Consider the following 24,348-nt stretch of genomic DNA (forward strand, 5'->3'; position numbering starts at 1 on the left):
CGCCTCCTTAGGAGACTGGTCAGCCAATGAAGTTTCATACCATTGACAGTCAGCCAATCACAAGCTGATAACAAGTAGTGTCCTCTAGTAAGAGAGTGGCGTCAGCAGAGGACCAAAATGCGAGACTCATTAGCCAATGAACAGCCAGGAATGGGTCTCGCGCTACTTTTGCATGCGAAAATAAAGCCGATAATGTACAATTTGATTCATTTCAAGGGATGAAAAACCCTTTCAAAGTACAACACTGTCTATTTTGTTGCAACTCGACAGTGCTGCTTTTTTTTACTCAAGAGTTCCACTTTCTACTTCCTGGAAAAAAAACTGGTCCATTGGAGTGAATGGAGATGTCGGAACTCTTCTATTATACGGCTCTGATAACAAGGCCCATTTAGGAGGAGACCGGAAGAGTACACAATTTCTTACAATTGGCGGAGCCTGCGCCTGGAGTGGGGTGTCTCTTCCCAATATTAAAGGTCTCTGGTTTGACTCCTCCCCGTCAAAAGGAGATCACGTAGGTAGGTGATCACAGTCTGGCTCGTTTGAGATGACTGCCGCCTCGCCTGGAAAGCAGGCGAGAGCAGGCGAGTGTGATAGATTGATTTTATTGGGAAGCTCATCCTTGATAATCAATAGTCAATAATAGACAAACAGTCATAGATGCTAAAAATGGAATTCATTCATAAATAGGTCATGCCTGTCGATGTGAAAAGTCCTATAAAAAGGTTCAAGTCCTGAAATAGGTTAAAATGTTTCATTCCTGAAGAATAAGTTAAGACAGTTAACATGTAATTCATGTGAGATCAATTGAAAACAAGGTAAAACTTTGGAAAAGTATAGTAATTACCTGCAGAGTCCGCAAGAGGGAGCTCTAGCCATTACCCACCTGTCTACGTTAATCTGTGATCTACCTGTAGAGTCTTGATGCCTGCGATCGATTAGTCATGTCTGCAAAAGTCCACAAGCATAGACGTCCACAAGGGGGAGCATCAGCCATCTTGCGCATTCTCGATGAAGCTACCATCAAAGAAACAGCTCTGTCTCCGTGTATCTCATTGAGTTTCCCCCTTTTCAGGTAAATAGAGTATTTACACTCTGAAACTGTGGAATATGTCTGCTAAATTGTTCATTTGTAGTTTGTGAATGTCCGGACCGAATGTTGATTGTTTTGGTAGCAGTATTTCGTTTCTATTTGTTATTTGCTTTTCTGTGTAGCAGCTAGCTAATAGCTAATAGCTAATAGCTAAAGTGCATTCTTTCAGTGCCAGCACGGAGCGTAACGTGACCATTATTGGTGCAATCTGCATTGCGTGCGTTCGCGTTTTGATTAGGGTTAGTTTAGTGAAACACATGATACAGAGTGTAAAGTTGCTAATCTTAGCAGTAGCTGGATTATATCTGGCAAGACTACATAATGTTTATGTGTGTGATTAATCAGTGTTGCTAAAGCATTTGTATTCATTCTTGGAGTAACAATCTGTAAAAAGGAACAAGTTTATAGTAAAGAGACAAGACACATGGTAATGTTATATTGTTTATTTTTCAATACATAGAAGATTAGTTTGGTCATTGAAGTTTGTTTATCGATTTTCCTGGATACTTACCTGTGACATTTGATTTGAACTGTTAAAGAAAAAGTGAAATATTTGTACTTGCCTGTTATTAAGAATGCACTTACCTGGTTACCTGTGAAAGAAAGAAGAAATTAGATTATTAGATTAAAGATTATTAGATTCAAATTGACCTTGCAATCTGAGAAAATGCTGGATTATATCACGTTGAAAAGAATAATTGTACCTATGTAAATACTTGCATTCTCGATGAAGCTACCATCAAAGAAACAGCTCTGTCTCCGTGTATCTCATTGAGTTTCCCCCTTTTCAGGGTGTAACACGAGCCCAGTCAGGCGAGGCGTCAACAAGTCGAACACCCCCGACGGCACACTCGCTGCTGCTTTTCTTCTTCTACAGTTTGGTTTAACAGCGGTTTGTAAACAAATTAAAACATGCATTAGCGCCACCCACACTCACTGCTCAAATAACACAGATCTTCAGATTCCTTATTTTTATTTTAATGTAGGCATTCCAGGTGGTATTTATGTAAAATATGGAGTGACAGCTTGGAATAGATATAAAATTGAAGTTTCTACACTTCACTGTGGGTTTGTGATGCACCTGTGTTGAACCAATGGGCGCTCAGCTCGATGCGTTTCTCGTCATCCTCTGTCATCCACAGTCGGGCGCAGTTGGTGGGGAGCAACTGCGGCGCCTTGCTCCAAATCTGCTCTCGCGAGAGTCACGTGACTCACGCAGTCGGGCAGGACGGAGCAAGTCGGACAACTTTCTAACCATCATGCAACGGGGCAAGCAAGGCGCTGGTCGAATCTGTGCAGAATTTGCTCATCTCAAACGAGTCTGTAACGGTACGTGCACATCATGAAGCGCTCGGCGGCTTGCCTGCTGAAAAAGCCGCTTTGACGCTGCATCTTGATAGGCTGTCTTGCTCTATTTCCGTGTCTGATTGGTCCATTTACCTCGCGCCCCCTGCCGCTGGAACCGCCCACAGCGTTTCACGCTCTGCGACAGTGAAACGCTGTGGGCGGTTCCAGCGGCAGGGGGCGCGAGGTAAATGGACCAATCAGACACGGAAATAGAGCAAGACAGCCTATCAAGATGCAGCGTCAAAGCGGCTTTTTCAGCAGGCAAGCCGCCGAGCGCTTCATGATGTGCACGTACCGTAAGACTCATCAAGCTGAGCACCCATTGGTTCAACACAGGTGCATCACAAACCCACAGTGAAGTGTAGAAACTTCAATTTTATATCTATTCCAAGCTGTCACTCAATATTTTACATAAATACCACCTGGAATGCCTACATTAAAATAAAAATAAGGAATCTGAAGATCTGTGTTATTTGAGCAGTGAGTGTGGGTGGCGCTAATGCATGTTTTAATTTGTTTACAAACCGCTGTTAAACCAAACTGTAGAAGAAGAAAAGCAGCAGCGGGGGTGTTCGACTTGTTGACGCCTCGCCTGACTGTGCTCGCCTGCTCTCGTCTGCTTTCCAGGCGAGGCGGCAGTCATCTCAAACGAGCCTGTGTGTTTGTTCAAACCCCAAACGCCCGGTATGGCTTCATGCGCCAATGAGCAAGCTCCGTCCGAATGCATGGGTGGGCGTGGCATGTCCCCTATCCAGTTCGTAATTACGCATGACATGACGGAATCACGCTGCGTGTCTGCGTAGTGACGTCAGACGGTCGCTCGCTGATGACGTGCATAGCACGTAAACAACGAACAGGAACAAGCTAGCGCTAACAGATTGTTGTGCCTTATAGTATCTTATACTATATATTTTTTCCTCCCAGACAAATCACTGTTTATCAGCCTGTATAGCGTTAGCTGTTTCTTTACGGTAGGTGCCGTATCTCAATAATATACTAGTTTCCTAATTTAAAATTGTCATCCGTTGCTCTTTCTGAATGCCCAGCTAACGTTATCCTAGCTTTAGCTCACGGCTGTCCGATAACGTTAGCTGGCTAACTTGGTCACCATCAGATCACTAACGTTATAATATAAGATAAATCTGCATTTAACTTTCGCTTCCCCGACGTGAATCACCGTATCATCACGCACTATAACAAGTGTTGTTTTTCCACAGTGAGGAAAGAACAGTGCGGGATCAAGATGTCGTACATGCTCCCACATCTCCACAATGGCTGGCAGGTTGACCAGGCCATTCTGTCCGAGGAGGACAGAGTTTTGGTCATCCGCTTTGGCCACGACTGGGACCCGACATGTATGAAGATGGACGAAGTACTCTACAGCATAGCTGAGAAGGTGAAGAACTTTGCAGTCACTTACCTGGTGGACATCACAGAGGTGCCTGACTTCAACAAGATGTACGAGCTGTACGACCCCTGCACCCTCATGTTCTTCTTCAGGAACAAACACATCATGATTGATTTGGGCACTGGCAACAACAACAAGATCAACTGGACCATGGAGGACAAGCAGGAGATGATAGACATTGTTGAAACAGTTTACCGAGGGGCAAGGAAAGGAAGAGGTCTGGTGGTATCGCCTAAGGATTATTCTACAAAATACAGATATTGATTTTTTTTCTTCCATTTTTTGGGGAGTCCAGTTGTTTTCCTCTTATGTTGTGACATGTGATGGCGAATAGATTATATGTGGCAGAAGTCAAGGAAAACCAACTTTTTTTTCACTCACGTTTTCCTCATCCCCGGTGAAACAGGACAATTTTCTTATTTTGTCAATAAACGTTATTACTGTGATATATATATAAAAAAAAAAAAAAATGCCCGGTGTTTTCCGGCAGGCAAAGATAGGCCAAGTGTAGAAGTTATTTAGGGCATTTCACTGCATTAAAGATGAGGGGACCCCATCTTCAAATAAACATATATTTTTGCAGTCTGAGTCTGAGTCTGAGTCTGTTATTTTCCATCTGATCACTTTTACATTATGGGCAAATTGTAAAGTTTAAAATCAGTGGTCATGTTGTATTTGAGCAGAGAAGAGAGAGACACAGACTGCAAGGTGTTGGGTACAGTACATCAGCATTTATTCCATGCAGTTGTTTGCTCAGATTTTATTCTCCTGGACACCCATTGCACTGTACACTGAGTAATACAGGAACTTGACAGGATTGGTTGATCATAATGCCATTCAACAGGAGATGGAATTGGAAACCAAAGAAAGAGATGTTTGATACATGGAATGAGGCAACACGATGTCCAGAGTTAGAGACACTTTCACAGAGACTCAGGTGTAAGTAACTAGCATTTTGATTAGAGGAGAGGGAGAGATCGTTGATCTAAAACCTGCATCACGTCCCCAGACATCAAGTTTAATTTACCCTGTTGTGACGGTCCTTTGACGGACCGGTTATTGATGTAAAGCTAAATCCATAGTCTATGTCTGTGACATGAATTGAGAATTTACCTCCGCCACGGAGTTAGCAGGGCCAAAGGTTATGTTTTTTCGCCCGTCTGTCGGTTTGTCAGCAGAATATCATAAAAAGTGATGAACGGATTTGCACGAACCTTGGCAGAAAAGCAGGTTATCGGCCAACTTAAAAGTGATTCACTTTCCATGCCCACTGGCCAAACGGATGTGTGGCAATAGGTGTGTGTCTAATCACAGAAAGGCCCTTAACTTCCAAACAGATTCACGGAACACCACCACACCGTGGCAGAGGTAGGCCTATGCACTCTACCGATTGCCCTATAATTGTACATGAGGATCTAATTGATGAATGGTACATGGATGGGAAAAAAAGATAAATGATATGACAATGCCTTTTTTTTTTTTACTATGCAACACTGTCCTCTTCCCAAACCAATTTGTTGTGCTTCCTTTCAATACTACTTATCAGGAGAAATCATAAGACAAGAGCCTACATAACATTTCTAAAGCTGCCTGAAATTAAAAACAACGCTACACCTGACCAGTCATTCATAATAATAAATTAAATTCAATAATCATGTAGGCCAGCTACAAAGAAAAACAAAACAAGATTAAAATTAAATTAAATCTTTACAACAATCATACTTCACAGGATATAATGCCAGAAAGACAGTGTTATATTAACACCTTCGTCTGATGACCCAGTCGTTACAATACACTAGAGTTATACTTGAGTTCACAGCACGTAAACAGAGTGAAGGAGGTTGAGGACAGGCTCTTGGAAAGGGAACCCTGTGCTAAGTAGCCTATTTTTCCAAAGCTTTATAGCAAAAGATTCCATCAGCAGACAGCGCTTTGGGTTCAGCACCTTGATCTGACTGCAACACAGATGGGTATTGTTTTAAATCATTTCCTGCTTTATTGTCAACCAGTCAGCTGGTCAGCGACAGAAGCCCAAAGCTCTGAGCGAGCCGTGCGATACGTCAAGTGGGGGTCACATGACATTGACAGATCTCTATATATACAGGCGCAACTAACACTGAGATGAGCTTGTAGAAACCCATGAGCAGCTTGTCTCTGGCTTATATTCCTTACAGCCATCTTCATACGCTTCAGCTGACATGTGGACATGTAGCTCGTTATCAGTCAACCCTGGCTGGCTATTTTAACTAGGAAATCATTGAAGTGGAGGACAAACACTGAAACGGGGCTAAAATCATCGCTCTCCAAAAGGTGCAGTATCCCTTTACAAAGAGAACGAGACAAAAAAAGTAATATTGCTGGAATCCTACGATTAGACTCAAATAGACCTGCTGTAGAAAAAGGGAATGAAGCCAGTACATTTACTGTATATAACACAAGGCAAAGTAAATCATTGTAGCTGTCGCCATCTAGTGGCTGTTTCATATATTGCTCAGGCTCCCAATCTGCAAATTAAACCCTGAGCATCAAACCAGGAAAGAGGCAAGTTGACAAAAAGGGACAGTTTAAAAATATAGCATCTCTCATTTTGTTTGCCACTCGCTGCTATCCTCTAGCCACCAGTCACACTGTGTTGTGTCCAGCCAGCTAGACACCCCATATCCTGAGCTAGCAACCTGAGCATCGTCGAGCTACGTTATTGCTGTTCCATTCATTGCAGCACAGGAAACAATCAGGTGCCTGTATTTGGGACATTGCATTTCACTAAACAGCACAGTTGGTGTCACATCACGCACAGACACTCATATCAGACAGAATGTTGTTACCCTGCTAGAAAATGGGAAATGGGTTAGACTCTGAAACCTACAGTGACTTTAAAGGAGGACTTACCCCCTAGATATGTATTAGAACAGTGATTTGAAAATACCTATGGAAAAAACCAAGAAATGACATATACTCTTGTCTATACTAGACTCTTTGGCTGTGTTAAGTCAAGATTTTTTTTCGGAAATCGACGCCATTACAGTTTGCCTACTGCCTCAAAAATAATTTATTTGAGAGGGGCGATATCTTTATAAATATCAACAATTAGCCAACGCTGGTGGCCTGTATGGAAACAGAAAATCCTGAAATGGTTGATAGTTATATCAATTTGGCCATTCAGTGGCGAACTAGAAATTTAATTATTTTTGTCCCATTTTGTCCCATGTGTGTGTGCGTGGCTTGCATGTGGCTTGTCTAAACTTACGTTAAGAGCCTCGCTGCTCGCAGCACACAGCACACAGTGAGGACAAACCTCTCGCTCTGGGGTAACACAATGCGAGATTTCTCCACGTAATTCCCTCGTCTAACTAGAGATAAACCGCGCAATGAAATCCGTTTTTAATTTGCGTTTTGGGGGGGCGCAGGAGGCAGCGCAGAGCTCTTCTCCTCCTCACACTGTTCCCATGCGAATCCCCCCGAGCAGCACACACACACAGACAGAGCCAGTCGCTCTGCTCTGCTGACTTGATTTCCATAAAAGTTGGCGTTGCTTGTACACAGTGATGATATTATATTAGCCGATATGTTTAGAGAAGCTTTGTCACGTTGTCACGTCGTAGTATAGCGTTATATTTTACATGTGCGCTAAACTGCGACCATATTTGTTTGCGGAAATATCAGACTGCTCTCTCTGCTGCTCAGAGCACAGAGAGCCCAGCTGCTGCTGGCCTGCTGCGCGCGCCCGCGGAGCTTGGGGCTCGTCCATGTAACAGTACGACTCTCGCCTGCCTGGGCTGGAGACAGTCCTTGCAACTCGGACTGATAATATAAACATCATCATTCGAGCTTATCCAGGTAAGATATCAATAAAGTAATGACACATTCAGCGGGAAACTAACTATAATTAAGACATGTGCCAACTTTGACGACGTTTGGTTCAGTATTTTAAGAGCAAACTTCAATAAGAATAGGCTTGGAGTTCTGAGGAGCTGAAAGGGTACAGGGGGGGTAGGGGAGTAATTATCTTGAAATCCCATAGTCTTTGGGAACACCGTGACGTAACGACGTGTCAAATATCCCATTCATTTGAGAGAGAAAAAAAAAGCAGTCTTTGACCCTAAGAGGGCGCTTATGCCAGATATGCTGCTGAAAAATGATACAAATGGTAAAATGGCAACAGTTTGGTGTCAAATGTGGAAATTCTGACCAGAATTCTTCACACATCACCCCCAAAGTCATATATATTGGTTAAAAGCTGAAAAAAAGTGTTTTGGAGGTAAGTTCTCCTTTAAGATAAGGGGATACTGCACCGTGATTGCGACTCAAACTAAAAACTCGTCTACATGACATTAATGACATTAATGTCCGTTTACATACAACAATAAAGGGTTGAACATCAAGGCTATCCTTAAGACTTTGTAATATACCTGCATGGTTCATAATAATGTGCCACTCCAGAACATTCCAACACACAATCATTGGTCCAGTCTGGTTCCTCACAGTTCTAGAGCAATCCTGAGATGAGACTTGAAACTGTAATGATGGAGAGAAAAGGCTTGGGCCGTTTCTCAATACCAAGAATGCATTCTTGTTCTTGGGTTCTTGGGGAGAACGTTCTTGCTAGTCGTTCTTGGAAGAATTAACTTGCTAGGTCACAAGCACACATGACGCTGTTGGCAGTTTGAGACGATGCGTTCTTGAGAGTATTGCGCAATACCAGCGCAGAGGCCGCCTGCAGTACTACACAAATAAAAAGCTCAGCTGATGTAGATTCAGCCAATTGTGCTCTGGAACTTTTTGCCATTTTTCGCCATAAATGTTCGTAAAGTGGCACTTATTGAAACCTACTACCCTGCTTGCAGGCATCAAAAGTCATCAGAAATTAATTTAGTGATGAAATAAAACTTTAAATTGTAAAAAACTTTCCGGAGCTTATGGCGTCTTCTCTGCTGCGTTCTGCCTCTGCTTATGCCGAAATGCATGCTGGGATATCTGCCTTGCCAAGTTGACACAAGTCACCAACCAGAGCATCCTCGGTAAAGTGGGCGTGTCGAGAACACATCCGGGAATTTTAAGCGTTCTTGGCGAAATGTGAACTTTGTATTGGAACAGTACTTGGGCTGCGACTGATGACGTTTCACAGGGACACAAGAACGCAAGAACACACAAGAATGCTTATTGAGAAACGGCCTTGGTGTTGGTAAACACACTGACAACTCGCCAGCTGCTCGTGACATCTTGATTCGTGACGATGATGACGATGTGGTCCAGACGGGAGAAGAAGGATGAGCCGCCGGGTCGAGAGGAGGGAGGTCTTCTGTCGTTTGTTTGTATCCCTTCATGTCCGCTGAGTCTGCATCTCCTCTCTCTTACTAGCTTTGTCCACGTCATGCAGTCTTCTGGCAGCATTTTGCAAGCCACACAGACATGCTGGGATGTATCAGCGGGGATCCAGAAGACTAGACAGACCGGGGCGGGGAAGGGGGGGGGGGGGGGGGGACAGGGATGGGCTGTTCATGCTGGTGATCACACTGTTGTCATGGTGTCCCTCGTGGGGGAGGGGCTATGTACTGTCATCTCTTGATAAAGCAGCTGGGTTATACTGTCGTCATCATGGAGACAGTGATAAAGCAGCTGGGTTATACTGTCATCATCATGGAGACAGTGATAAAGCAGCTGGGTTATACTGTCGTCATCATGGAGACAGTGCTGGTTACTGTGTGTGTGTGTGTTTTTTTTTTGTCGGTCTAATGCAGTAAGATGCTCACAGTCCTGCTGACCCCAGATCAGGACTCTTGTTGTGGTCGCTGCCGGTCTGGGCGGGTCACCTGAGAGAGCAGCGATCACTGACAGACGCACACATCGGCATCGCACAAGATCTATTATAACCCCATCATTATCAGCCTGCCTCCCACGCATCAACCCTTCACTGCATCCTCCTCTTCCTGCTCACCATCATCATCTGTATCTTCATACATTCCATCCAGTCTCTCACCAACAGTCAGCCCATTCTCACTTTCAAAATGTGTCTTTTGTCGTTGTTCTTCTTTTGTTTGTTCATTTCAGAGAATGTACAGAGTTCCTGAATTTTCCCTCAAAACTCAGACAAAAATAAATTATGAATGTTACACTATTACTGTACAATATCATTCAAAAGGGAATCCCTGCGTTGGGTTGCCTGGATGCTGGGTTAGAGATGAGGGGAAGTGAAGTGATGAGGTGGGATGGGGGTTTTGGGGTGGGATGGGGGTTTTGGGGTGGTCTAGGAGCGACTGCACGGGGGTTTTGTGACAGGGAGCTTTGTTTACAGCCCCCACCATGAGGAGGGGGCTCCAGGTTTGTTGTTCCTGATGGTGGCATCAGAGGGTTTGTTGTTCCGGTAACACTTTACAATAACGTACACAAATACTATAGTAGTTACTAGTAAACTAACCATTAACTAATAGCCATTTAATGAGTAGTTAATGAAAAATTTGGCATTAGTCAATCACTAGTTAATCATAGTTAATGAGTAGGTAGTCATTAGTTAATGATTAGTATCTAATTTTCTGAGTAGAGTAGTTAATCATTACCTAATGATTACTAAATGTCAGCTCGTGAATAGAGTAGTTAATCATTACTTAATGATTCCAAAATGTCAGTGCATGAATGTATTAGTTAATCATTAGTTAATCATACATTGTGAGTATAGTAGTTAATCATTAGTTCATGATTAGTTGTTAGTTCCTTAGTAGAGTAATTACTCATTAGTTAATGGTTAGTCAATGGTCAGTTTGGGAGTATATAGTTAATTGTTAGTTATTCATTACTTAATTACTTAATTATTACCTGTCCATTAGTTACTCTTTTTGTGTACCCTATTGTAAAGTGGTGCATCATACTCAGTAGTTTATGAATACTGAATCATTACTTAATTATTACCTGTCCATTAGTTACTCTTTTTGTGTACCCTATTGTAAAGTGGTGCATCATACTCTGTAGTTTATGAGTACTGAATCATTACCTGTCCATTTGTTACTCTTTTTGCACCCTAATATAAAGTGAAAGATATCCTTATCAAATAAACACTCCCTCCAGGTGAGATTCGAACCCTGAACCCCAAGATTGTTAAATTGTAAGTCTGGTTCTCTACCATCTGAGCTAACCAGCCTGTTACTTGTTGGAGCCATACTATCGAATGTAGAGCTGGAGACCAAGTATTATAGTTTAAAGGTATGTTCCACCCAAATACTACTTTCTGTCCAATTACTTACAAGTACTTAGACTTAGAAGTAGTATTTGGCTGAAACATACCTAAGTACTTGGACCTGAAGTAGTATTTGGATGGAATATACCCTTAAAACTATAAGTACTGGTATTTGGAGAGAAGGTAGTATTTGGGTGGAATATATCTTAAAAACTATAAGTACTTGAACAGAAAGTAGTATGTGGATAGGACATAATACTTAGTCTCTGACTCTACAGACCTATAGTATGGCTCTACCAAATAACAGGCTGGTTAGCTCAGATGGTAGAGAACCTGACTTACAATTTAACAATCTTGGGGTTCAGGGTTTGAATCTCACCTAGAGGGAGTGTTTATTTGATAAGGATATCTTTCACTTTATGTTAGGGTGCGAAAAGAGTAACAAATGGACAGGTAATGATTCAGTACTCATAAACTACAGAGTATGATGCACCACTTTACAATAGGGTACACGAAAAGAGTAACTAATGGACAGGTAATAATTAAGTAATGATTCAGTATTCATAAACTACTGAGTATGATGCACCACTTTACAATAGGGTACACAAAAAGAGTAACTAATGGACAGGTAATAATTAAGTAATTAAGTAATGAATAACTAACAATTAACTATATACTCCCAAACTGACCATTGACTAACCATTAACTAATGAGTAATTACTCTACTAAGGAACTAACAACTAATCATGAACTAATGATTAACTGCTATACTCACAATGTATGATTAACTAATGATTAACTAATACATTCACGCACTGACATTTTGGAATCATTAAGTAATGATTAACTACTCTATTCACGAGCTGAAATTTAGTAATCATTAGGTACTGATTAACTACTCTACTCAGGAAATTAGATACTAATCATTAACTAATGACTACCTACTCATTAACTATGATTAACTAGTGATTGACTAATGCCAAATTTTTCATTAGCTACTCATTAACTGGCTATTAGTTAATGGTTAGTTTACTAGTAACTACTATAGTATTTGTGTACGTTATTGTAAAGTGTTACCGTTGTTCCTGATGGTGGCATCAGAGCCCTCTGCCTCCGATGAGTCACAGTCCGAGTCTCCAAACTGTAGAGGATTCTAAGAGGAAGAGGGTGAACACACAGAGGGACATTAGTGCACAATAACAATATACATACATTCAACCTACACTTTTTTTGTATTTTTTTTCTACCATTTCCATGCCAAAGAATGAGACATATTCAGTGTTTCCCCAAGAAGGTTATCCTTGCCAGGCATAGACTCAACAATGAAATCCTTAGCAGCTGTTTAATGCAGAGTGACCTATTCAATGGCAGGGAAACAGAGCTATCTGCCTTTTTTGCATTCCTCTCTGTTTGATGCATATATACACTATACAGAAATCACGCTTCAGGCGTGATTTCTAACCCCACATAGGATAAGCAATAACCACGCCCTGTGGCGCCGGGATTGGCCAGGAGCAACACTGGAGGGCACGCAGCCCAGCGATTTCATGAACCAACTGACTAGCTCGTTTGAGATGAGCAAATTCTGCGCAGATTCGACCAGCGCCTTGCTTGCCCCGTTGCATGATGGTTAGAAAGTTGTCCGACTTGCTCCGTCCTGCCCGACTGCGTGAGTCACGTGACTCTCGCGAGAGCGAGGCGGGTGCAGATTTGGAGCGAGGCGCCGCAGTTGCTCCCCACCAACTGCGCCCGACTGTGGCTGACAGAGGATGACGAGAAACGCATCAAGCTGAGCGCCCATTGGTTCAACACAGGTGCATCACAAACCCACAGTGAAGTGTAGTAGTCAGGGATCCACAGGCCCAAAAGCTCAAGAAAATGGGTTGAACCTGACATGGCATGCTATACTTTTTTTTTGTGTTTTATCTATTCATTTGGACATTAAGGTCCACTGAATGAGAGGTCTGCTCTGCCGGAAACCTTGCGAAAAAAAGTTGTGGCCATTTTTGGATATGAAGCCTGTATTTTTTGACCGAAAAATGTGAAAGAGTTTTTTTTCCTCAAAGTCCTCAGTGGGTTGCGTAGGCTGTCAATAAATTCATCCCAGGTACACAGAACATGTGTGTTGACAACACCAAGTTAAGAAATACACTTACAAAACCTTTCCAAATGATTTATAGCCATTTTCTATTACAAAAAAGCACTTGTTTTTTTTATTTTCTCCATTATTTTCATCTTTACTTTGTTAACACGTTCACTGCCAACGACGTGTTAACACGTTTTCAGAATCCAGCTGTTGACTGCCAACGACGTGTTAACACGTCGTCAGAATCGATTTTTTTTTTTTGACGGTGGGATGTGCATCTAACCCTTTTACATCTCTTATATAAGTATTGGACGTGTACAACGTGTACAACCCATTCCACCGACCCACTAAGTGGCGACAAGGAAGGAGGAAGGCAAGCAAAAAGCAGTGTGACGAAGCCATTCTCATGAAAATGGTTTGGCGAAAACGCTTTCGTTTTCGCGCTGATTGCTGGCAGTGCGGGATTGCAAATTTGCATAATATATTACGGATGGAACACACTTTGAAACACGCAGCATAAATATGACCAGAATCGCAAAAGCTTTATCAAAGCTCTCAACCAAAACTCCAAGAAGCGAGCGAGTCCAACCAGACTTCCTCAAAGAGCGGCCGCGCAGACAGGCTCACAGCCGCACAGCAGCAGCAAAGCAGTGAGACTGGTGACAAGCTTGTGGTGCAGCAGGCCATTTTGCCTTGCAAAATAGCACCAAATTGGAAACAGCCATAAAAGGCTTTTAGAATGGGATTTTCAACCCATTCTTTTTTGTTTCTTTTTCGCTCTAATTTAGAGTAATTTAATTTCTATTCAGAAATTTATTTGAGAGGTCGAGAGTATGAGAAAGTGCATTTGCACAGGTAGGAAAGTGCTTGTGACACGGCGCTGCAGCCAAGAAGAATGCCCACGGAGGGAGGAGTTGGAAGCAGAGGGAAGTTTCCTGCTGTTATGGAGGAAATTACTGTTCAAAACTATTGTTTAGGTCTTACTGATGCCAAAAATGAATGGTTAAAGTGACTGTTCTATCGAATTTCACAAAAAGCCGTTTATCTCTGAATATTTTTTCTGACGCTGAAACCATGCTGTATTCAACTGCTAATGCTTACATAACTACTAACTCTACAAACTAACTCTTTTAGACAGAGAAAGCACACCTTCTATTAGTTCTTTTTAGATGATTGGTGTTCACGAAGTCCTAACAGAAAATAATCCTCGGCTCTTGTAAAATGAGCCTAGAATCCTCAAAAAAAAAACTGGCAGAACCTACCTACAGCATTGAAAAAAGGCTGGCAGTCAATGTGTTAATAAGCAATTATATCCTGAAATATGACATCAGCCAATGTGTCATTCTTTTCAGCAGATATTATAGTCATTGCACACTAAAGATGATTAAAATCAACCCAAAATCAATGGATCTGTGGTGATTTTATTACCTTTATGCTCGAAATTCCTCGAGACATGTTTTTAGTTTTAACAAAACCCTGTACCCCAAAGACAATACTTGTAACACAAGAAATTCAAAACAACAAAATGATTTTAATCACAAAATGTACACTGCATGACAAGCCAAGAAAACAATTATTGTTATACAGCTTTGGATAGATTGTGACCAGTATCTAGAAAACATTAAATTAAACATTAGCTGAACAAAATTATTGAACACAACACATTAAAAAAAGAAAGAAAAAAGACTGGCAACAAGGTCTATAATATAACAAAATTAACTTTGCAATGAACAAAATAACTCAATCACTGTCACTGTCTTCAAGTGTGAGTTCAATCCTTGAACATTTGTTGGGGTCCCCAGTGCAGAGACATGTGATGACACACTTGACATTGGCTCTCACACAAGAGCATCCTCGGGCACACATGCTTTTCTTGCAGTGACAGTATTTGGTGTGTTTGAATTCTGCAGGTTTTGCCTCCTTCAGCATCATGGTTGCCATCAGCTTACCACTGACAAGCTCTCTGCCGAAGTCAGTGGCAACAGGGTAGGTTGGTTGAGACATGTGTGCTCGCTTGCATACAGCCAACTGATGCAGGGCTCGGCGAAGGTGTAACTGGAATGAAGGCATCTTCGGTAGGTGGAAGGCAACGCATGTCTCCTTTGATATTGCCAAATAGATGGGCTCGCAGTGCATCCAAATTACCACTGAAGTCACTCCTCTCATACAGTGACACCATGTACCGCCTAGCCGCTGTCACAACATCTTCTTTAACATCCAGGCTTTCCCCAGGGTTACCGTATCTGCACAGGGGCAGAAGGTCTTCCAGGTGATCAACGGCAGTTTTGTAGGCGTGCTTTTTTCCTCTTCTGTAGAGATAGCTCACTGTGTCACATCCAGTCAGTAGGTGCTGAGGAGCATGGAGGAAAGATCTGCAGCTTGAACATCATTGTTCACTGCCAGGGCGTTTGCGATTGCATGAGCAGGTAGATATCCATCTTCTTTACCCACAGCTCCTGCAGGCCATCCATGTGTGCAATGTAGTATATGCACATCATGATCACGTCTGTGTCAGTAGCCACCACTACAGCCCGTTTGTGGTGCAGATGTTGTAATGAGTATGCAATGTGGGCAAACATCCTGGTATCTGCCTCCTCATGCTTCTCACAGGATAGTTCTGGAAGCTCAACTTGACAATCTGCTTTTAACAGAACAGTGCGACCAGGATCACGGAAAATTACATGGATGGCCTGCAGGAGCTGTGGGTAAAGAAGATGCAATCGCAGACGCTCTGGCAGTGAACTATGATGTTCAAGCTGCAGATCTTTCCTCCATGCTCCTCAGCACCTACATACTGACTGGATTCAAGATTCAAGATTTTTATTGTCACTCCGTAGTACAAGTATCACGTGTGAAATTCTTGTGCTGTAGGCTCCGTTACAACATAGTGCAGTATAACAGTGCAAAAACAGGGCATATAGATGCAAGCAATAACAGTAAACTTTTCCTTTTCTTTTCTAGCGTAGACACCTTAAAACATAAATAAACATTCTGTTTGCACAGGTGCAAATAACATAGGCATAATTATCATATGTAATGGTAGCAGCTGCTACATGATTGTTTATTTGTGTGTGTTAAGGAGTCTCGTGGCCTGCGGGAATAAACTGTCCCTCAGGCGATTTGTTCATGCTTTTGGGACCCTGTATCTCCTCCCTGAGGGTAACAGGGAGAACAGGCTGTTGTGGGGGTGGTATGTGTCCTTGATGATCTTCAGGGACCTCCTGAGGCACCGCTGATTGTACAGTTCCTGCAGTTCTGGTAGCTCACATCCTGTTACGTGCTGGGCCGCGCGCCTCACTCTTCTTAGTGCCCTGCGGTCCATGGTGGTACAGTTCCCGTACCAGGTGGTGAAGCAGCCAGTCAGCAGGCTTTCAATGATGCCTCTGTAGAAGTCCCTGAGGATTTTGGCCTTAGCCCAAATTTCTTCAGGCGTCTGAGTCCGTGTAGTCGCTGTTGGGCCTTTTTGACAACAGTGTCGGTGTGGCTGGCCCATGTCAGGTCCTGGTGGATGTTGACTCCCAGGTACTTGAAGCTGTCCACCTTTTCCACCACTGTGCCATTGATGGTGATCCCCCCCCCCCCCCCCCTCCTGTAGTCTACAATGATCTCCTTGGTCTTGGAGACATTTAGAGAGAGGTGGTTGTCCTGGCACCATTGTTCCAGGGCCTCCACCTCCTTTCTGTAGGCCGTCTCGTCGCTCCTGGAGATCAGCCCCACGACTGCTGTGTCGTCTGCAAACTTCACGATGGTGTTCGAGGTTTGAGTCGCCACGCAGTCGTGGGTGTAGAGGTCGTACCAGAAGGGGCTGGAGGCGCATCCCTGGGGCACTCCTATGCTGATGGTCAGTGGGGAGGAGGTGAGGTTGCCCACTCTCACCACCTGGCGGCGGTCTGTCAGAAAGTCCAGGATCCAGTCACACATTGCTGTGTTTAGTCCCAGGACCTTGAGCTTGTGCTGTGACACAGTGAGCTATCTCTACAGCTAGCTCTACAGAAGAGGAAAAAAGCACGCCTACAAAACTGCCGTTGATCACCTGGAAGACCTTCTGCCCCTGTGCAGATACGGTAACCCTGGGGAAAGCCTGGATGTTAAAGAAGATGTTGTGACAGCGGCTAGGCAGTACATGGTGTCACTGTATGAGAGGAGTGACTTCAGTGGTAATTTGGATGCACTGCGAGCCCATCTCTTTGGCAATATCAAAGGAGACATGCGTTGCCTTCCACCTACCGAAGATGCCTTCGTTCCAGTTACACCTTCGCCGAGCCCTGCATCAGTTGGCTGTATGCAAGCGAGCACACATGTCTCAACCAACCTACCCTGTTGCCATTGACTTTGGCAGAGAGCTTGTCAGTGGTAAGCTGATGGCAACCATGATGCTGAAGGAGGCAAAACCTGCAGAATTCAAACACACGAAATACTGTCACTGCAAGAAAAGCATGTGTGCCCGAGGATGCTCTTGTGTGAGAGCCAATGTCAAGTGTGTCATCGCATGTCTCTGCACTGGGGACCCCAACAAATGTTCAAGGTTTGAACTCACACTTGAAGACAGTGACAGTGATTGAGTTATTTCTCACACTTGAAGACAGTGACAGTGATTGAGTTATTTTGTTCATTGCAAAGTTAATTTTGTTATATTATAGACCTTGTTGCCAGTCTTTTTTCTTTCTTTCTTTAATGTGTTGTGTTCAATAATTTTGTTCAGCTAATGTTTAATTTAATGTTTTCTAGATACTGGTCACAATCTATCCAAATTAAGCTGTATAACAATAATTGTTTTGTTGGCTTGTCATGCAGTGTACATTTTGTGATTAAAATCATTTTGTTGTTTTGAATTTCTTGTGTTACAAGTATTGTCTTTGGGGTACAGGGTTTTGTTAAAACTAAAAACATGTCTCGAGGAATTTCGAGCATAAAGGTAACAAAATCACCACAGATCCATTGATTTTGAGTTGATTTTAATCATCTTTAGTGTGGAATGACTATAATATCTGCTGAAAAGAATGACACATTGGCTGATGTCATATTTCAGGATATAATTGCTTACTAACAAAGTAAAGATGAAAATAATGGAGAAAATTCAGAAAACGAGTGCTTTTTTGTAATAGAAAATGGCTATAAATCATTTGGAAAGGTTTTGTAAGTGTATTTCTTAACTTGGTGTTGTCAACACACATGTTCTGTGTACCTGGGATGAATTTATTGACAGCCTACGCAACCCACTGAGGACTTTGAGGGAAAAAAACTCTTTCACATTTTTTGGTCAAAAAATAAAGGCTTTATATCCAAAAATGGCCACAACTTTTTTTCGCGAGGTTTCCGGCAGAGCAGACCTCTCATTCAGTGGACCTTAATGTCCAAATGAATAGATAAAACACAAACAAAAAGTATAGCATGCCATGTCAGGTCCTCTCAAATTTTGGGTGACTGGATCCCTGACTAGTAGAAACTTCAATTTTATATCTATTCCAAGCTGTCACTCCATATTTTACATAAATACCACCTGGAATGCCTACATTAAAATAAAAATAAGGAATCTGAAGGGCTGTGTTATTTGAGCAGTGAGTGTGGGTGGCGCTAATGCATGTTTTAATTTGTTTACAAACCGCTGTTAAACAAAACTGTAGAAGAAGAAAAGCAGCAGCGAGTGTGCCGTCGGGGGTGTTCGACTTGTTGACGCCTCGCCTGACTGTGCTCGCCTGCAGCTCTCGTCTGCTTTCCAGGCGAGGCGGCAGTCAACTCAAACGAGCCACTGTGTGCTCTTGAGAACGGACAGCGATTTCGAGACATTGAGAGCGGACATTGAAATGAATTATGGTCACCTTACTCAGTCACCTACCTTCCTTAGCATAGTAATAATAATAATAAAATGTAACAAGCAATCGTTTTTTAAACATCTTTATTTTAAAAGATGAAAAAACCCAGGTGCTTTAGTCCCAAGCTTCAGTGCTCCTGGCCAATCCCGGCGCCACAGGGCGTGGTTATGGTTATTGTGGGGTTAGAAATCACGCATGACGGAATCACGCTGCGTGTCTGCGTAGTGACGTCAGACGGTCGCTCGCTGATGACGTGCATAGCACGTAAACAACGAACAGGAACAAGCTAGCGCTAACAGATTACGAGCGTCAAATGAGCAGGAATTTCACTTCCGGCCAGCAGGAATTTCACTCGGGTTTAATGATTTTGCCTTCAAAGTAAAAGCATGATAAAGTTCGTTTTTTTTAACCATAAAAATTGAAGTAGAAATGTAACTATGTCCAATATAATGAACATACGAACACTAAGATAAACCTCTAGTTTAATGTTTGAATGAAAATAGACATACTGTACAAAGGAGACCGTGTGTTATTTCTTGAAAGGCTTAACAGGGTGTGTCGATAGCTCACACTGGTCAATAGAGGCTAGGCCTACCTCTCACCTGATTATGGCCTCTATAGGGAAGACATCAATAGAAGAGATTATCAAGCTATAGGCTAGGCTAGGTGACCCATTATGCAAAGCATGAACAATGTGGTCTTGTGAGAAGTAGGTAGCCTATTAAATGTTCTTTGTATCCTTCTTGGGACCACAGTGAAAATCAGTTGAACAACTGTCTGTGTTCTTTATCCTTGTACTACTTTTTGTCACATACTTTATGTAATACTATTGTACTAAATATAAATCAATCAATCAATCTATCATAGGGAAGTCATCTTGAGGCTGGATGGGTGTCAATGTTTGTGTTTTGGACATGTATGTACAGTGTCAAGTGAGCAGGAATTTTATAGCTGTCCGCTCCCATTCAGAACACAATGAAAACGCTCCGATTTCGAATAAAGATTAAAAATCTAAAGTCAATTGTACCAGGGCAAACTCACTTGATCCATGTAGAGACATAGCCCAGCTATCATAGCAAAGTCATCTTGAGGCTGGATGGGTGTCAATTTTTCTGTTTTGGACATGTATGTACAGTGTCAAGTGAGCAGGAATTTTATAGCTGTCCGCTCCCATTCAGAACACAATGAAAACGCTCCGATTTCGAATAAAGATTAAAAATCTAAAGTCAATTGTTCCAGGGCAAACTCACTTGATCCATGTAGAGACATAGCCCAGCTATCATAAGGAAGTCATCTTGAGGCTGGATGGGTGTCAATTTTTCTGTTTTGGACATGTATGTACAGTGTCAAGTGAGCAGGAATTTTATAGCTGTCCGCTCCCATTCAGAACACAATGAAAACGCTCCGATTTCGAATAAAGATTAAAAATCTAAAGTCAATTGTTCCAGGGCAAACTCACTTGATCCATGTAGAGACATAGCCCAGCTATCATAAGGAAGTCATCTTGAGGCTGGATGCGTGTCAATTTTTCTGTTTTGGACTTGTATGTACAGTGTCAAGTGAGCAGGAATTTTATAGCTGTCCGCTCCCATTCAGAACACAATGAAAACGCTCCGATTTCGAATAAAGATTAAAAATCTAAAGTCAATTGTTCCAGGGCAAACTCACTTGATCCATGTAGAGACATAGCCCAGCTATCATAGCAAAGTCATCTTGAGGCTGGATGGGTGTCAATTTTTCTGTTTTGGACATGTATGTACAGTGTCAAGTGAGCAGGAATTTTATAGCTGTCCGCTCCCATTCAGAACACAATGAAAACGCTCCGATTTCGAATAAAGATTAAAAATCTAAAGTCAATTGTTCCAGGGCAAACTCACTTGATCCATGTAGAGACATAGCCCAGCTATCATAAGGAAGTCATCTTGAGGCTGGATGCGTGTCAATTTTTCTGTTTTGGACTTGTATGTACAGTGTCAAGTGAGCAGGAATTTTATAGCTGTCCGCTCCCATTCAGAACACAATGAAAACGCTCCGATTTCGAATAAAGATTAAAAATCTAAAGTCAATTGTTCCAGGGCAAACTCACTTGATCCATGTAGAGACATAGCCCAGCTATCATAGCAAAGTCATCTTGAGGCTGGATGGGTGTCAATTTTTCTGTTTTGGACATGTATGTACAGTGTCAAGTGAGCAGGAATTTTATAGCTGTCCGCTCCCATTCAGAACACAATGAAAACGCTCCGATTTCGAATAAAGATTAAAAATCTAAAGTCAATTGTTCCAGGGCAAACTCACTTGATCCATGTAGAGACATAGCCCAGCTATCATAAGGAAGTCATCTTGAGGCTGGATGGGTGTCAATTTTTCTGTTTTGGACATGTATGTACAGTGTCAAGTGAGCAGGAATTTTATAGCTGTCCACTCCCATTCAGAACACAATGAAAACGCTCCGATTTCGAATAAAGATTAAAAATCTAAAGTACTAGGTGTGCTTTTATTTTACTTTTATCCTGTGTTTACTTGATCCATTTTCTGCTGGAAAACTGCTGCCATGCTCCATGTTTGTTTTAATTTGTTGATGTTTTGTTTTTTCATGTATTCGCTATGCTTTTTATATCTGCTTGCACACAAATTGCCCTTCTGGGACAAATAATAAACTTGAATCTTGAATCTTGAATCTTGTAGTACAGTGTCAAGTGAGCGCACGTTTCATTTTTTTTACACTATATATAACATGTAGTATGAACATACGAACACTAAGATAAACCTCTAGTTTAATGTTTGAATGAAAATAGACATACTGTACAAAGGAGACCGTGTGTTATTTCTTGAAAGGCTTAACAGGGTAACTGATTGTGGCATGAACACTGGGGGGTTAGTAACACACACACACAAATGTGTCAAGTGCAATACAACTGTTTTGCAAGAGAAAGAGTCAGACCATACTTTGTGGAGTTTGCCGTTACCTAAAGGTGGGGTGACACTTTCATATGCATTTCATCATGTGATCACAGAGGGGGAAAGTACACACAGGTGCAGCACATGTGGTTTGAACTGTGTCAGACAAACTGTTTGGGACAGCTCTCCTGCTATGCTGGCTCTTTATGTGAATCGAGTACACACAGATTCCTCCGTAAGCAGAACTCTGGTGACTCCATCTGACTTCATTGAGGTTCCTGTGAAGGACACTACATGTAAGTGCAAGCTGAGGGCAAGCATTTGTCATTCTGGAAACAAAGCAAAAAGGGGCCACTACTGGTCACGGTTGGTCTATGACAAAACTGCTATGACGGCAGATGATCTTGACATTTCAATTGACTTCACTAATGATGTAGACAGGGCTGGCGTAATACACCTCTATGAGCTTTCCAATGAGCAGTCAATACAACTCTGCCACACAAACACTTTAGCCGCTGATATTACACATGTAGCCAAAAGTGTGACCAAAGACCCCGTTGACAGTGCTGTACCGTTACTTTGCTTTTTGGTCAAAACATCTGCAATCAAGGAATGCTATGAAAGGCTAGAGAGCGCAGATAAATTGCAGCACACACTGCTGCCCACTAAAAAGTTCAAAGAGGCACTCAACCAACTGAACCAAATAGACAAAGTAGTGGTACAGCAAAGCCAGTTGAATGTAAATGAAAAGCTGGATTTTAAAGCTTTGGAAAAAAATATAGAAGGGTTTGTGAATGATGTATTGTTGGCCAATTTTCTGGCCAATGATTTGCTGTACCTGCACACTCTTTGTGACTATGTTTGCAATGAGTGCCATGACTCCAGCCAGCATGATTTCAAACAGCTCATGATATCCGCAGAGCTAGTGTCAGAAAGAGGGATTGAAATGCATCTGAAACTGTCGGCAGATAACATCAAAAGGGCATGCATCAAATGTAAAAATAGACATAACCTTAAACTTCAGAGAAGCCAAGTCATTCACACCCCACAGACCTTATTAGTTTATAGGAGAAACTTGACCGATTTGCAACCTACAATCACACTACCTTGCATATACTCTACTAACAGTTATGATATAGGCAGCATCATTGCTTTTTCAGAGAATTCCCCAGTGAAGTCCTTTACCAGAGAAGAACATCTGTTGTGGTACAAGAGTAAGTGGATCACTTCTGCAGGGACAGTAGGGTATAGTTATGACCTTGCTCTAAAAATGTTGGCGGGAGCAAACGTTTACCTGATTGCTTATGAAAAAACAAACAGTGACAACACACTTCACCATAGACTGATCGAAACACAGCACAGTTGCTCAGACAGATGCAAAGAACACCAGGAGAGCAATGTATCAGTTCCTTCCACACTAGCAGGCTTCATGTCATCTCAAAGTCATGACAGTTCTGACATCCTAAGCGGGCGGTGGCTTAATGATGGCACTATTGATAGCTACCACACACTTCTCAAAGCCAAAGCAGGAAACGTGTCTGTCTTTGCCTGCAATGCAACTTTTGTAAGTCAACAGTTGAAAAGTCTATACTGTGATATTGACATTTTTCCAAAGATTCCTAAAGTTTCAGAAAACTGGTGGCAGTATGATAAAGTGGTCATTCCTGTCCATCTAGGTTCCCATTGGGTATCCATTGCAATAGACATGAAGCAGAGAAAAATGACAGAAGGAACTGTAACTGTGGCAGCTGAACTGATGGATTCTCTCAAGCAGTGTGAAAGCCAGATGAAAACTGTTCTTCGCCTAGTGCAGCGATACTTAACCCTTCAGTACTTGGCTTTGTATGGATCGGTTGTGGATATTACAATCATTTATGAATCCTATCATAGCTGCCCTAATTTCCTGCAACAGACTGATGGTAGCAGCTGTGGGATCTTTGCTTGCTTGCACTCCAAGTCATTCATTTTTGGTGTCACAATGAACAAATTCAAAGAGTGTGACAAGGCAAAATGCATCGCATATGAGTTGGCAGAGCAAAAGTTAATTTTATGACAAGAAGGGCCTATTGGATACAATGGCTAATGGCTTAGTATAACTTCATTTGAATAGCATGAATGGCATTACTTGTCATCAGCACTTGGGACCACGATGTCATATGGAGAATTTGGCATATATGCTTTTACAGCATCTGCGTCAATAAAAAATGTCATCTTGCAAACGCTTTTGTGTGTGTGTGTATTTTTTCCTCTCCATTTTTGTTCGCATTCAGATCTACTCTTCCCTTATTGGCAATGTGTACTTTGTATCTTTGATGTGCTATTTTACAGTGATGCTGTGACACTATTTGAAGAAGTATTTATCCTTTTGAAGGACATACTACTGATTGCTACTCTTTCATTTGTTCTCCTACAGGGCATGTTTCCTGTCATTTTTGGAAAACCAGAAGACTGGGGGATGCATAATGGCAATGACCTACTTCCTATTAAAGCCATAATCATATGTGCAGAAATAATTTCCACAAGACCACACCCTCCAAT

General features: G+C 42.1%; 1 pseudogene across 2 annotated transcripts; it reads left to right on the forward strand.

Annotated features, from left to right (window-relative positions):
- Window positions 1-1,007: 1,007 nt before the first annotated feature.
- On the forward strand, window positions 1,008-5,188 carry LOC310781058 (thioredoxin-like protein 4A pseudogene; annotated as a pseudogene). 2 transcript variants are annotated; one of them, XR_014554056.1, is made up of 2 exons: window positions 1,008-1,072; window positions 3,655-5,187. The product of XR_014554056.1 is annotated as a thioredoxin-like protein 4A pseudogene (transcript). The 2 variants fall into 2 exon arrangements; XR_014554057.1 differs by lacking the exon at window positions 1,008-1,072 and adding an exon at window positions 3,277-3,408 and having other exon boundaries at window positions 3,655-5,188.
- Window positions 5,189-24,348: the final 19,160 nt, after the last annotated feature.

Source organism: Poromitra crassiceps (assembly GCF_964638095.1).
Source record: "Poromitra crassiceps genome assembly, chromosome: 8".
Taxonomy (NCBI): Eukaryota; Metazoa; Chordata; class Actinopteri; order Beryciformes; family Melamphaidae; genus Poromitra; species Poromitra crassiceps.